Source organism: Heterocephalus glaber, unplaced genomic scaffold (genome assembly GCF_053883595.1).
Source record: "Heterocephalus glaber isolate CG9 unplaced genomic scaffold, H.glaber_assembly_v1.0 deba00001460, whole genome shotgun sequence".
Taxonomy (NCBI): Eukaryota; Metazoa; Chordata; class Mammalia; order Rodentia; family Bathyergidae; genus Heterocephalus; species Heterocephalus glaber.
The window spans coordinates 1,132,610-1,146,638 of record NW_028258307.1 but is presented as its reverse complement, the minus strand read 5'-3'; the positions used below and the strand labels follow the sequence as shown (position 1 = coordinate 1,146,638).

The window sequence follows — 14,029 nt, the reverse complement described above, 5'->3', positions numbered from 1 at the left end:
GCAAGCGGAAGGACCCGGGTTCGATCCCTGGTACCAAAAAATATAAATAGGTCTGGGGATTTAGATCAGTGCCGTGGGTTCTTCCAGAGTACCAGGAGATGGTGGGTAAAAACAGAAAGGTAAAAGAAAGTAGGGATGGGGATTTAGCTCAGTGGTGCCGCCACCTGCCTCACAAGCACAAGGTCCCGAGTTCGATCCCTGGTACCCCAAAAAAGAAAGTAAAATACACAGACTGAGAAAAATAAGGCTTAGGAGGAGGTATTCTAAGTGTCCTCAAATTACTGAGGGCTGGACAACTGTAAAAGGATTAGACTTAAGGTGGCTCCAGATAAAAGCTAAAGAAAAGCAAATTTTAACTTAGGCGCAAATCTACCAATGTAAAGAGCTGCCTTAAAAATGGTATAATGTACTCAAGCAGAAAGAGAACCATATTTGGAAAATTAAACGAGCTTCTGTCCTGACTAGGAAGGTGGACTGGATCAGATTCACCGATGTGACTGGTCCTGATCAACTGTGGGAGGAAGGGAAACGTGACTTTTTTCAATAATCAGGTACTAGATAGTTTTGTTTCAAATTTCATTTAAAGACAGCTAAACTAGAATTGAAAATGTCAGTAATTTGGCAATAAAAATTACAGAACATACTTTATCCTCCACAAATTACACAAGAGGAATTTTTTTGGGGGGGATCATGTCTTTAGTTGCACTATTGTGGCTGCCTTAATGTCCTGAATCGATTTAAAATATTTACCTTTCATGGTTAATTTGACTTTAAAGAAAGGCCACGAGTCACATGGTGCTAGATCCAATGAATAAAGCAGATGAGGACACAGTGTGATGTTTTTATAAGCCTGCCTTCCATTGGATGGCACCCTGCAGCAGCCTTCATGATATGTTTGATCACACCTCATAAAGACAACCCCAAATGAGGACTTCCAGAACTGCTTCAGAAAAGTAGGCAGAATGATGGGAAAGCTATGGGAAGCGAGGGGGATTCTGAGGGAGATTAGTGGCTATTCGTTTTCTACTGTAATACATACTTTTATTTAAACATTCACTGTACATCTGATCACACCTCATATAAAAGTCTGGTGCCTGACTTTCTGAAGATAGTTAAACATTATTAGAAAAGGCCTATCAGTTAACCCAGCCAGGCAACCGTCCTGAAAGTTTTAAGGATGTCTGTCTCCTAATACTTGAAGCCAGAAAAAGAACTCTAAGAAGCCACACCGCTGCAGCAGATCTCTAAGCCTTGGCCCGGACTCCAGAGCCCGTGCAGGGCCCTCCTGGTATTTCTGAACATGAGCAGCTCCCTCACTCTCTGGCCACCTTATCTTTTTGCACCAACAGCCTCCAACATGTCACATAAGGAAAAGAAAACCACAGTTCTTCCTTCAAAAGAAAAAGGTTCTTTCACCTACTTGGTTCCCCTGCACATGAAACAGGGAAGTCGGAACCGTTTGCTACATGCAATACCACATCAAAAGCAAGTGATCATAACCTAAAGGCATTTTTAATAGAATGAGTACTATTTAAAATGACCACAAATCAATAAATTTAGTATAAAAATTGTCAGATAATATTAAACCATACTCTTCAAGGGTAAGCCCTAAATAATTACCTTTCAAACTTGAGGGGATTTTAAAATAGCTTTATGTAAAGTATAAACATGGCACAGCTTGCATTAGCCAGGTTAACGTATTTGACAAGAACACTTCCGTATGTGATTAATTCTAGTAAATAATTACTGTTGCAGGAAGAGTGCAACCATTCTCATCAGACAGCAGAGACTGTTTGTTGCTGGTCGCACTGTCATTTTCCAGGCCTAGGCCAAATTTGCACCTCCCTATCTTGACCTGCTGCACAGTTACGTAGTTCTGGAGACAGGTGTCCCCGGGACAGATTTATTCCTATAATATAATCTAAAGGCAAACATTTTGAAACTAAGAGCAAATAACAGATCATCTACTGAATTTGGCACAGGAACTTACTCAGGTGGAACAAAATACATTGTTTTGTTGTTTGCATGCTCTGTTGCTCACCTTTTCGTTTCTAACAACACTGCTCTACAGCACTTCCTGTGCTAGCCCCTGTGTAAGCACATAAACTCCCTTATTTTGCTAGGAGGTAGGTGGATAGACTACTGTGTTCTCATCTAACAGCACAGGACCTGAGGCAAGGGAGCTGACTCAGTAGCCTACCCATGGCCACAATCCAATTTTGTTCTGAATCTTCTCTGTGATCTCTGCCCCAGTGGCCCCCTCCCCGAAAAGTGGAGACATCAGAAAGACCACCACCTCTGGCCCTCCTCTCCTGCTAAGTTAGACATGGGCTTCGGAACCGTGATGTGAGTGAAAACGAGTGTGTCAGTGTTAAGCCTGCAGTCCCGGCCGGAAGGGGGAGGCGGGTGCCTGCCTCCCTCCTGGCTCTGCCTATTCAGGGCCAGAGAGTCAAATTATCTCCAAGGCTCCAGCTTCAATTCCAGCACAGCAGTGAGGTTTGAAAGTGCCTCAAGCAGAGCTCACACTTCTCTGATCCTTTACAAAATCAAACTGCAACTGAGTGTCATAGCAGGCCAGGAATGAGGTCAATTACTCAGGTACTTGCTCGACTTTCTCCTTTTCTCCACCCCTGGGGTCCGGGCTCTATTCCCAGCACTCACTCTGAGCTGTTGTTAGCCCTTTCCCCTCGTGGAACTGCCTCTCCATTTATGCTATTCTCAGTCTTCTTCACTATGGATTCCTGTGGGAGAAATGAAAAGGCTGGAAAGAGGAAAATGAAGTGCAAATTCAGGAGGCTCTGTTCAAGTCACTGCTTTAAAATGTGCACAGACAAAACATAATACGCATAACATACATTCACACACATGAACAAAGCACATGCAAACAACATGCTGTAAGTCTCCACCCATCCATTTCTAACTACACTGCTTTTTTTTAAACACGATTGTTTCTCAATGTCCACTTGTCAGACGTCAAATACCACAAAGAACACTGGCCACCTGAGCCCATCTCCTACACCAACATCATCACCTACCTAAGAAACAGGCACTGGAGCTTCGCTGCTGACTCATCTGTGAAACGGGTAACCCCAGCTCCCCGACGTCATATCACTAGTGGGACACTGGCCCCAAGGAGAGCTGTGTGTTTACACCGAAGAAGTAGAGGCACAAGAAGGAACCTCGGAGCTCTTCAATGCAAGCAAATCCTTTGAAGCAACATTATTACTACGGAATCCAACCTTTCCCTGTCTGTAACTACTTTAAGCAGCGAAGTGCAGGCAGGTCCACTAACTTCTATGGTTTTAGGGGGAATTTTAACCAAATTATGTTTCTGGTTTACACTTAGACAAACAAAGTGGGAAAAATAAAGGATGCTGGGAAGTAGGCATGTACTTTTGGATAACAGCAACCTTAGCTTTGATTAGTAGAAACCATAATTTATTAGCAAGGATTTTTCTATTTTTTTCTCCAACTCAATCTTCAGAATAAATGGAATGTGTCAACTCCCAGATTATACTTAGGAAAATTAACGATAAACCCCAATCCAGTATCAAAATGGACAAAAGTGACCAGAGAGACACCTTTTTTTCTTTTTCAGTTCAGGGAATTGAACCCAGGGTCTTTGTACTGAGCAACGTCCCAACTTTTTTGTTTTTTTATTTTTTTCATTTTCTGTCTTTTATTTTGAGGTAGGGCCTCAACAAAGCTGCTAAATTGCCCAGGCTGGACTCAAACTTGTGATCTTCCCGCCTTAGCCTCCAGATTTCAGGGATTACAGGTGTGCATCATCAAATTTGTCAAACTCTTATTGAAATGGTCTCGGTTGTTTTCTGTGCTGTAACAGAACAGCTAACACTGGGTAGTTTATAAGCAGTGGCGTTTATTTGGCTCACAGTTCTGGAGGCTGGGGGTACTAGGATATGTGGGTCGTCTCTAACTATGGGTAGTGCTAAAATCTCTCTTCTCCGGAATACGCTCTGCTTCATCACTCACATTCTTAAAAGATCACGGGCAGTGGTGCGGTCTTGTTCTTCCAAAAGACTAACTCTCCATATTTGCAAACTCTTTACAAATGCATGAGTTTGCTGCACTATGTTTTCCAGTAAATGTGTTAACTATGAAGTCATTCTGTAAGTCAAATCAGGCTTATCACTCGCTGTCTTCAGTCATTTTGGAAATATTTTCACAGGGGAATAAAAATCCAAAAACAGAGCTTTAAGACATCATGAAATCACAAGGTACTTGCTACAGCCTGAATTTTGTACCTCCTCCCAAATCAGTAAGGCGAAACCTCCCCCGACAGTGATAGTATAAGAGGTGGAGGTGGAAGGGAGGTGCCTAGGTCAGGAGGAGGAAACTCTTGTGAATGGGCTCTGTGCCTTCGTAAGAGTCCGCAGGGAGCTAGCCACCCTCCCTCTTTTGTCGCCAGAGGAACCCAGCTACAAACCAGAAAGATTGTTGTTGACTTCCCAGCCTCCAGAAAGGTGAGAAATTCGGGCTCTTGTTCAAAAGTGACCAAGAATATGGCATTGTTTTTTTATAGTAGTTCAAGTGGACTGTGACAGCATCAAAGCTTTAAAAAAATTTAAACTAATGTTTAAGAGAGAAAATGTTGATCCTGAAGCCAGAGTAACGGAGGTAGAAGGACTGGACAGCAATGGGACATCTCACACCTGCAGCGTGTGCATGGGTGGTAGAGGAAATGCCTGCTGTAGGGATGGACACAGACTACTGCAGGGATCTGACAGGTGATGTCGGGAAAAATGGCCCAGTAGACAGTTCTGAGTGCCCCTCCACCCTCTCACACCTGAACCATCAGAAAGAAGCACCAACCGTCAGAACTAAGGTTGTCAGAACTCCAAGACAGGCAAAGGCTTACAGCAATTGGCTGAACACTGAACCAAGAGCAGGAAGCCTTTACAGCATTTTTATTTGCATTTGCCCTGTCCCCTCTTTGTGCGGCAGCAGCCCAGGTTCCCTGAATGGGACTTTGGTCCCTGCTTCTGAAAGGAGCAGGGCAGGGCACGCTTCTTGCTTAGAAGACCCTAAGTTTTCACCTTAGGCTGAATGACAGGCTAGAAGCCAGGCTGGAGAGCTGCCCCAGCAAAAGGCCAATCGGCAAGGACTAGGACAGATACTTTTGTTTGGTTCTTTCCTTTTCTCTTATTTTGCAGTGCTGGGGACTGAACGCAGGGCCTTCGCACTGAGCTACATCCCAAGTCCTTTTTTATTTTAAGACAGGATCTCCCTAAGTTGACAGGTTGGACTCACATTTGTGATGTCCTGTCTTGGCCTGCCAGACATGCACCACGATGCTCAGATGCTTACTTCTTGGCTATTTTACTTCCTCACATTCAAAGAAACCTCTGTCAAAAACCCTAGTGAAATATAAGCTGCAAAACAGTGTTTAGGGGACCACACATGGCAAGCAGTACAGTCCCTGCAAAAATACCTGGGAAAGGTCGCTTGGAAAAAAAGCAGGAAGGAGGCCTACAGCTTTCAACAATCCCAAAACCCTTAAGGAAGAAGGAGACTCTGGTTTCCAGAGACACCACATTCTAACTTTCACACATCTGGCTGTTCCACAACAACAAAACACAAGGCATAATCAAAGAGCAGGCAAGTACAGTCCACCAAAGGAAAGAAAGTAATGGCCAGAATAATGTTCTTAGGAAGGCCAGACTTACTATACAAAGTTACTTAACACACAAAGACTCTGAAGCAACTTGGTTAAATATGTTCAGTACCAATATGCTTTGAAACTGGGTTGAAGTACACTGTATGTTGATAAAAGGGTCAATTTATCAAAAATATAAAATGTTCCAAGCATAAATACACCCAAAAAGGGGTGCCTTAAAATATAAGAACCACTGATAGAACTAAACAGAGTATTTCCCAATAGTATCTTCAACATACTCCATTTCAATAGTGGATAGAATAATTTAACAAAAGATAAATAAGGAAATAGAGCAAGTATACAAAACATAAACCAACAAGATCTAATAGACATGCAGAACATTCTGTCAAACAACAGCAGATCAGATACTCTTTTAAAGTGTACCTGGAATATTCTCCAGGAAAGGCCATGTTAGTTCACAACATAAATCTCCATAAATTAAAAAAGACAGAACTCATCCAAAGTACATTCTGGGAGCACAATGCAATGAACTAGAAATTGACAGAAGAAAAATGGGAAAATTCACAAATACATAGAAATGAAATACTCTTTAAAAAAACCAATGAGTTATAGAGGAAATCACTGGGGCAATCAGCAAACATTTTAAGAAAAATGAAAATGAAACCAAAAGATAGATATTGAGATTTAGGGAATACAGTAAAAGTAATACTCAGTGGGAAATTAATAGTTATAAACACCTATATGCAAAGAAATATATCTCAAAAAACCCCCCAAAGAACCCTGTTTTACCCCTGAGGAAATAAAAAGACCTAAAAGCAGAAAAAAGGCAGTGTTATTAGAAAGAAGATAAATGAATAAAACTGATGAACCCAAAAGTTGCTTCTTCGAAAAAGTTAACAAAATTTACAAGCCGTTAGCTAGACTGAGAAAAAAAGAGATGTAAATAGCTAAAATCAAAAATAAAAGTGGTGCTATTACTACCAACCTTAAAGAAACAAAAAGGACTACAAGAGAATACTATGAACAAGTGAACATCAAATGATTTAACCCACACAATGGATAAATTCCTAGAAACACGCAAATTATATAAAGTGACTTCAGAAATCTCAACAAACCTAAAACAAGTAAAGAGATTAAATCAACTGCCCCAAAACACCTCTCAAAAATGAAATATCCATATCAAAGGCTTTCTTGATGAATTTCAAAAAACTTTTAAAGAATTGCCACCAATCTTTCTCCAACTCTTCCAAAGACTAGAACACTTCACAACTCACTGATGAAGACAGCAATACACTTGTAGGAAACCTAGACAAAAACATCACAAGAAAATTTACAAACCAGTATTCTTCATGGAAGCATATGCAAAACCCTCAACAAAAGACTCACAAGCCAAATCCTACAGTGTATTAAAGGAATTGAATTATATACCAGGCATGAGCAAATGAGACATATTCCTGGAATGCAAGGATGGTTCAACACATGGAAATTGATCATCTGTGGCACACTATATTAACAGAATGAAGGAGCAAAAGATCATACTGACACAGAAAAAGCATTTGACAACAATTTAATATTATTTCATGATTAAAAAAATACTTAGAAAATTAGAAATTAAAGGAAAATTCCTCAACATGATAAAAAACATTTACAAAAAGTAACATCAACCTCAATGGTGAAAGTTTTCCCCTTAAGGTCAAGTAGGACCCAAGGAAGCCTGCTTTCACCACTGCCATGCACCAAATTTTGTGGAAGTGCTGAGCAGACCAATCAGGCAAAGAAGAAAAATGCCTATCAATTAGGAAGGAAGAAGTAAAACTGTCTCAAATTGAAGATGGGATGCTCTTATACATAAAATATCCCAAAGAATTCACAAAATACTAACAATCCATAATAATAAAACACCTAAAAAATAAATTTAACCCAGAAAGTAGAAGATGTGTACACTGAAAACAGCAAAATATTACTTCAGGAAATTAAAGACCTATATAAATGGGAAGGCATCCTTTATTTACAGTTAGAAGACAATATTATTAACATCACAAAACTACTCAAAGCAATCTACACATTTAGTGCAATTTCTATTAAAACTCCAGCTTTTGCAGAAATGTAAAGGTTTATCTTCAAATTTATAAGGAATTTCAGGAAACCTTAAACAGTCAAAATAATCCTGAAAGTGAAAAAAACAGCTGTAGGACTCACATGTTCCAATATAAAAAACAGTGATCAAATCAGTGTGGTGCTGACATAAGGACAGACCAATATAGATCAATGGGCTACAACAGAGTCCAGAAATAAAACCATACAACTATGGTCAATTGATTCTCAACAAGGATGCCAATTCTATTTCATAGGGAAGGAACAGTCTCTTTAGATAGTGTTGGCACAGCTGGATTCTACACACAAACAAATGATGCTACACACACATCACATACAAAAATTAACCTAAAATGGATCAACAGCATAAACATAAAAGGTAAAACCATAAAGTTTTCAGAAGAAAACATAAGGGTAAACTTTAAATGACCTTGGGTTCAGCAATGGATATTTAGATATAGCAGTAATATCATGAGCAACAAAAGAAACATTAGATAAACTGAACTTGAAATTAAAAACATTAATACTAGGATGACAATAAATGAACAAAAAGAAAAAAAAAACATGTTAGTGAAGATATACACAAACTGGAATATCATACACTGCTGGTGGGAATATAAAACAATGCACCTACTTTGGGAAACAACGTGGTAGTTATCCAAAGAGTTAAACAGAATGACCATGTGATCCACCACTCCATGCCTAGCAGATACTCACACACAGTGTTCATGGCAGCACTATTCTCAAGCTAAAAGGTAGAATCAACCCAAAAGTCCATCACCAGACGATGGATAAACAAAATGCAGTATATCAACACTATGGAATATTATTCAATCTTAAGAAGGAACAAAGTTATGACATATTCTACAACACAAATGAAACTTAAAACACAATGCTAGGTTAAATATGCCAGACACAAAGGAGTAAATATTGTATGACTGTAGTTATATGAGATACCTAGAATAGGGAAACTCATAGACACAGACAATAGAACTGAGATTACCAGGGGCTGGAAGGAGGGGGAAATGAAGAATTCAAATGTAATGGGAACAGGGATTCTGTCTGGGATGATGAAAAAGTCCAGGGAGCAGACAATGATGATGGATGGAAAACACTGTGAATGTACTTGATGACACACTGAACCCTAAGGGTCAAAATGGTAAAATTTATGCTACACATTTTATCACAATAAAAAAACATTTAAATGGTTAAAATGGTGTATTTTATGTTAATATATTTTACAATAAAACTTTTAAGAAAAAGAGGAATAAGTCTTTGTGATCTCTCAGATAAAATTTTTCTTTAGAGGCTTGAAAATAGGAGCCTGCCACTTCTAGTTGGATCTAGTAGATCAAACTCTGAGTAATCAGTTAATGTCTTGAACTGAACAAAGAACAAATCACAGTGCTAACCTGCTGTAATTTGCAGCTCCTCAACAAACTTAAGCACATGCGCTGGGCATGAGGGTGGCACACCAAAAATGTGAGCTACTAAGGATGACCACAAGTTCCAGACCAGCCTGGGAAAAATGGAGAGACCCAGGCTCAAAATGGGGAGGGGCCCTAGCGATGAACCTCAGTGGTAGTGCTGGTTGAGCATGCATGAGGCCCTGGTTCAAGCCCCAGCTCTGCCAAAAAGAAAAAAAAAGAATTGTCAGAGGACCTAGCAAGTCCACTCTGAAGTATACATCCCAGAGAAGTTAAAACCCACATCCTCATAAAACCTTATATGTGAATTCTAGTAGCCCTATTTGTTACCAGTCAAGTAATAGAAACAATCCAATGTCCCTTGATTACAAAATTAGCATATACATCCAGTGGGGTATTATTCAGTCATGAAAATGAATAAAGCACTGATTCATGCTACACTAGGGATGAATCTTGAAGAGGCTGGTGGAAGGAAGAAGAGGGTTAAGATGTGCACAGAGGTTTCTACTTTGGAGGAGTAAAATGTTCCAAATTAGATTGTGATAATGGTTGCATAGCCCTGTGAATATACAATGTGATCCACATCTCAAGTGCTGAAGCAAAGTCTTAAGGAAAGAACAGCATCCATATGTGCAGAACATTCTCAAAACCCTACCTGGTATCATACGTTTCTGCAATGCTGGAGAATACTCTTCGGTTTAAGTAATTTACAGAAGAACACTGCATGTCACCCTTGACATGAACAAAGCATACTCTGTTCTATCAACCTTCACAGTGATGCTCCAACACCAGATTCAGATTAGCAATTTGGAATTCTTCAAACCAGATGTTTAGAAATTTCTAGTTTAGAAAGTATTAAAAGAACTGAGAAAATATTTTGTCATCTTTAAACACTTTATTCTTGAGTTCCTAAAGTCTACATTTTGATAAGTCTCACCTAACTGGTCGGGTAGGGGGACAAAGCAGCTTAGAAAAAAACAAAACGATGTGGTGTGGTGTGTTGTGGTGAACAACACAAGTCCAGGTGCAAGGAAGCAACATGCAACAAAAATAGCCATTAAGCATTCTGCTGGTAGCTTGGCATGTGATGCACGCCTGTAATCCCAGCACTCTAAGAGGCTGAGGGAGGGAAATCTCAGGTTTGTGCCCACCTTGACTTAGTGAGGCCCTGTCTCAAAATTAAAAAGTTGAAAGGGCTCAGGATGTAGCTCAGTGAAAAAGCTTAGGTTCACTCCCCATACAGGGATTCTGCTGGTGCTGTGATCAGATACGCATGTACATACACTTGCAAGCACACATGAATGTACAGCTAATTCACAAGACATCTAAGGAGAAACAACATCAATCCAAAACACACTACTAACCAGCAGAGTAAGACCTCACTGCAGGTCTCAAAATGCCAAGCTTGCCACAGCACACCCTGCGGTGAGCCAGGCATCCACAGGGCTCCTCCGTGTGACAGGCCAATGTGTGCCCTTTCCCACACAGCTGCTCACCAAGGTCACCCACCATCACTGCCTCCAGGTGCTCTCCACACACCCATGCCTGCCTGACACAATGGGCGTGGTTCACTGTGGCCAGGGTGGTACAGAGAAACGAGGATAGCTTTCTCTTTCTCCTTTTTGGTACCACAGAAACAGCCTCCAGATAAATCAATTTTCCCCCTTTACCTCATGGATGTCTCCAGATCTACCTGCCTATTCATTTGGAGCAAAAGCCAGAAGAACGCTGGCCCCAGAGAAAGGTATCAAGAATACAGCCCCAAGCTGGGGATTTAGTTCAGTGGTGCAGCCTGCCTCAAAAGCACAAGGTCCTGAGTTCAATCCCTGGTACCAAAAGAAAAAAAAAAGAATACAGCCCTACTGATGGCTCTGGGGAAAGGTTTACTTCAACACGGTGAAGCCCAAAGGGGGACTGAATCCTGCATGCAGTCTGGTACCAGTGGAGCTGTCTCATGTTAATCAGTCATATAAAGTCTCTTTTCCTGGCATTTAAGTCATTAACATATAATAATTTCCATTTATCCAATTTTGGGGCAAAAAGTGTGATTTAAAAACATCAGCTCAAAGATGGCATGACATTTTAAGAACATGATTCCGGAGCAGGACCAGCTAAGCTGGAACGTCTTACTAGGCTGTGTGACACTGGGCAAGTTGCTTACTTCTCTATGCCTTGGACATCACATCTGTAAAATGGGGCAAAGGGACTCACTTCCCCGGGCTGCAGTGGGGGTCGGTGCAGTAAGTGACACGCGCAAGGTAGCTGTAGCTCTTACTCCAAACACACCTGGACAATGAACCTGGAAAGCTGTCTCCTCTAAGTAGAGTTTTCTTCTACTCAACCCACCCCCACCAGTTCCTCCACACCACCGCTGTCACAAGAGGACGTGGGTGTGGCACTAATACGTCCACAAGCACAAAGTCACTCAGAACTGATGGATTCTGCTCAGAATCACTGAGATGTTGAGCTCTTTTGACAGGGCACAAAAAAAGGATGGATGGAAGAGGCAGACAGACAGACAGAAAAAAGGAGAATGACCACAGCCTCTCACAGCTTTTGGGATGGAGGGAAGGGTCACACTTACTCTCCTGGTATCAGCATTTTTGTCTGACTTGCTGACCAAACCATACATTTCCTTTATTTAAAAAAATGCTGTTTCAATAAACACAATGAGAAACATTTCTCAAAAGTAAAACCGCTACTGGCTGGGAACAGCTGACAGTGTATTTCTCCTGTCCCACGTTCCGTGCAGCTCACGTGCTTGCGCAGGCTCCGCTGGAGCAAAATGATTACAGCTGTCAATTATCCCCTCCATGAATGAGAAACGAGGAGGGGACCTCAAACTGCATTAGGCGCGCATGTGGAGATTCCAACACTTCCTCCCTAGGAATAAGGCGCTCGCTCCTCTGCTTCCAGATGGCGAGCGACGCTCCAACAAAACCCACATATTCAAAACAAGTGCAGCAATGTTTATGGCACATCCTTCTCCAAAGCAGCTGCTCCAGACAGTGTGTGGCACAGCAATGAGGAAATCAGAGTGTATGTCCAACTAATGAAATCTTTTACGAGTGGAGTACTATGCAGACTCCCAAACTGGTAGCTGCCTGCCAGCTGCTGCCTAAATACTATTTTCCAACATCTTCTGAAGGCTAGTAGTTACTCAAATAGATTTTTTAAAGAAAATGAATGCAAAATATTGTAATTATTAGAAGATTATTATAATTAGGCATTCTGTTCTTTCCTTTGACGCAAGGAACAAAGTAGCTGTGACTGTTGCAAAGAACACAAAGTGCTTCCCTTGGTTGCTTGTTCACCCGCTCAGAGGTGACACTGGTTTGCAGGGCAGAGACCCTGACCCGTGCGGTCCTCCAAGTACATCTCTCACCGCAAGTCTCCGCGAGTACTGCAGGTCTTCTCACCAGCTCATTCCACAACCTCCAATGAGGCAAAGGCGAAAGGACCACAAATGTCCCAAGTCCACATTCTGCACAGCACAACACTTAACCACAGTTCGGGTGTGCTTCAAACTTCCCTTTCTCTAAGACAAGGACGAAGAAAATAAAGAATTTGTTCCCAATATCCACTCCTAAGATTCCTTATAGTAAGTGTTCACAAAAATTGTTTTTCACTTGTGACTATCTACACTTGGTCATCCACCTCATGCCACTCGATACGCAACAGATGGTTGCAGCCCTGTGCACTGCGTACACTTCCTTCTCCTACCAGACCAACGATCTCTCAACGTAAGCGCCAGTGTGTTCAAAGCACACTGCCCATCTGTCTGCCAACAGCACCGTGGAACGCAGGGCTCCTCACGAGCCGTCTTTCCTATAGGTGCAGACGGTGTAAAACCAGGGCAAGAACACAAGATTGCAACCTCATCCTCTCAGAAACAAAAAAATAGAGGGAGAAACACTGATCTGCATGGGAAGTGTGACAGATGAACAGCAATCTGAGCCCCTGGAATGAGATGCTGCACTACTCACTTCTCAGAGATTGGCAAACCAAACACCTTGTAAATGCATTTAATTTCTGGACTGAATGTTTGCAAACCGACAGTAATATCACTGCCCTACACGTAACAACTTTAAAGCACCTTTCCCAGTAAGTTACCTGATCTCAAAAAAACTGGACAATCCCATAATTAGAATAAACCCAGGAAATTAGCTAATCCAAATACCAACCTAAGTTTAAACCCTTCCTTTTGACCTTTCTACCCACTTTAAGATTAGCAATTAGTAGTATCATTTCTAAGTTGCAGACTCACGGCCGTCTCATGAAATGACAAGTGAAGGTCTGTTGTGTTCAACACTGAGAATGAAGTCCCCCCAGAGACACTTGTGAGGGAAAAAATGTTTTCAAGTTCACTGGTAAACTGTTTTTATTAAAAAATCCTTTCTATTATGAAATGCATATACTTTTTTACAAATTGCATTAAGCCGAATTTTATGTCAAATTCCATTCCAAGACGTTAATCTTCTGCCCCACAGTGCTCTCTGCTCCCCAGATCAAGGACCTTGAGGAGAAACGAAGCTGTGGCTGGCGGGTGCACTGGGCACCACAGTGGCTGGCCGAGGATGCGGGGACCTGGGGAGCCCCACAGAGCTGGAGGACCTTGCCTACAGAAAGCCCCATGCAGCTTCTGGGGCAGAGCAAAGGCGTCTCTGGCGGCCTTCCTGGTGACTATTTTTAGGACATTGAGCTCTGGGCAAAGTCTGGCAACCCTGGCAGCAAGATGTTCCTGCTGGCAGAGCGGCAGAGTCCAGCTGCGCTGCTGACAGCCACTTCGAGCGTCGCCAACACTGAGAAGACAGAGAGGATGGAGGCAACGCCCACGCGAGCCCTCAGCCTGTAACCACTCCTAAGGTGG

General features: G+C 41.7%; 1 protein-coding gene and 1 long non-coding RNA gene across 2 annotated transcripts in view; both read right to left on the bottom strand.

The window, feature by feature from the left end:
• Positions 1–14,029, bottom strand: part of Xkr6 (XK related 6) — a 234,740-nt gene that overhangs the window by 200,977 nt on the left and 19,734 nt on the right. The window lies entirely within an intron of this gene.
• Positions 1–14,029, bottom strand: part of LOC147826863 (uncharacterized) — a 76,219-nt gene that overhangs the window by 43,788 nt on the left and 18,402 nt on the right. Inside the window, exon 1 of the long non-coding RNA XR_015453347.1 lies at positions 1–14,029. This exon is cut by the window's left edge and continues 37,242 nt beyond it; it is cut by the window's right edge and continues 18,402 nt beyond it. This is a non-coding gene — a long non-coding RNA (uncharacterized LOC147826863).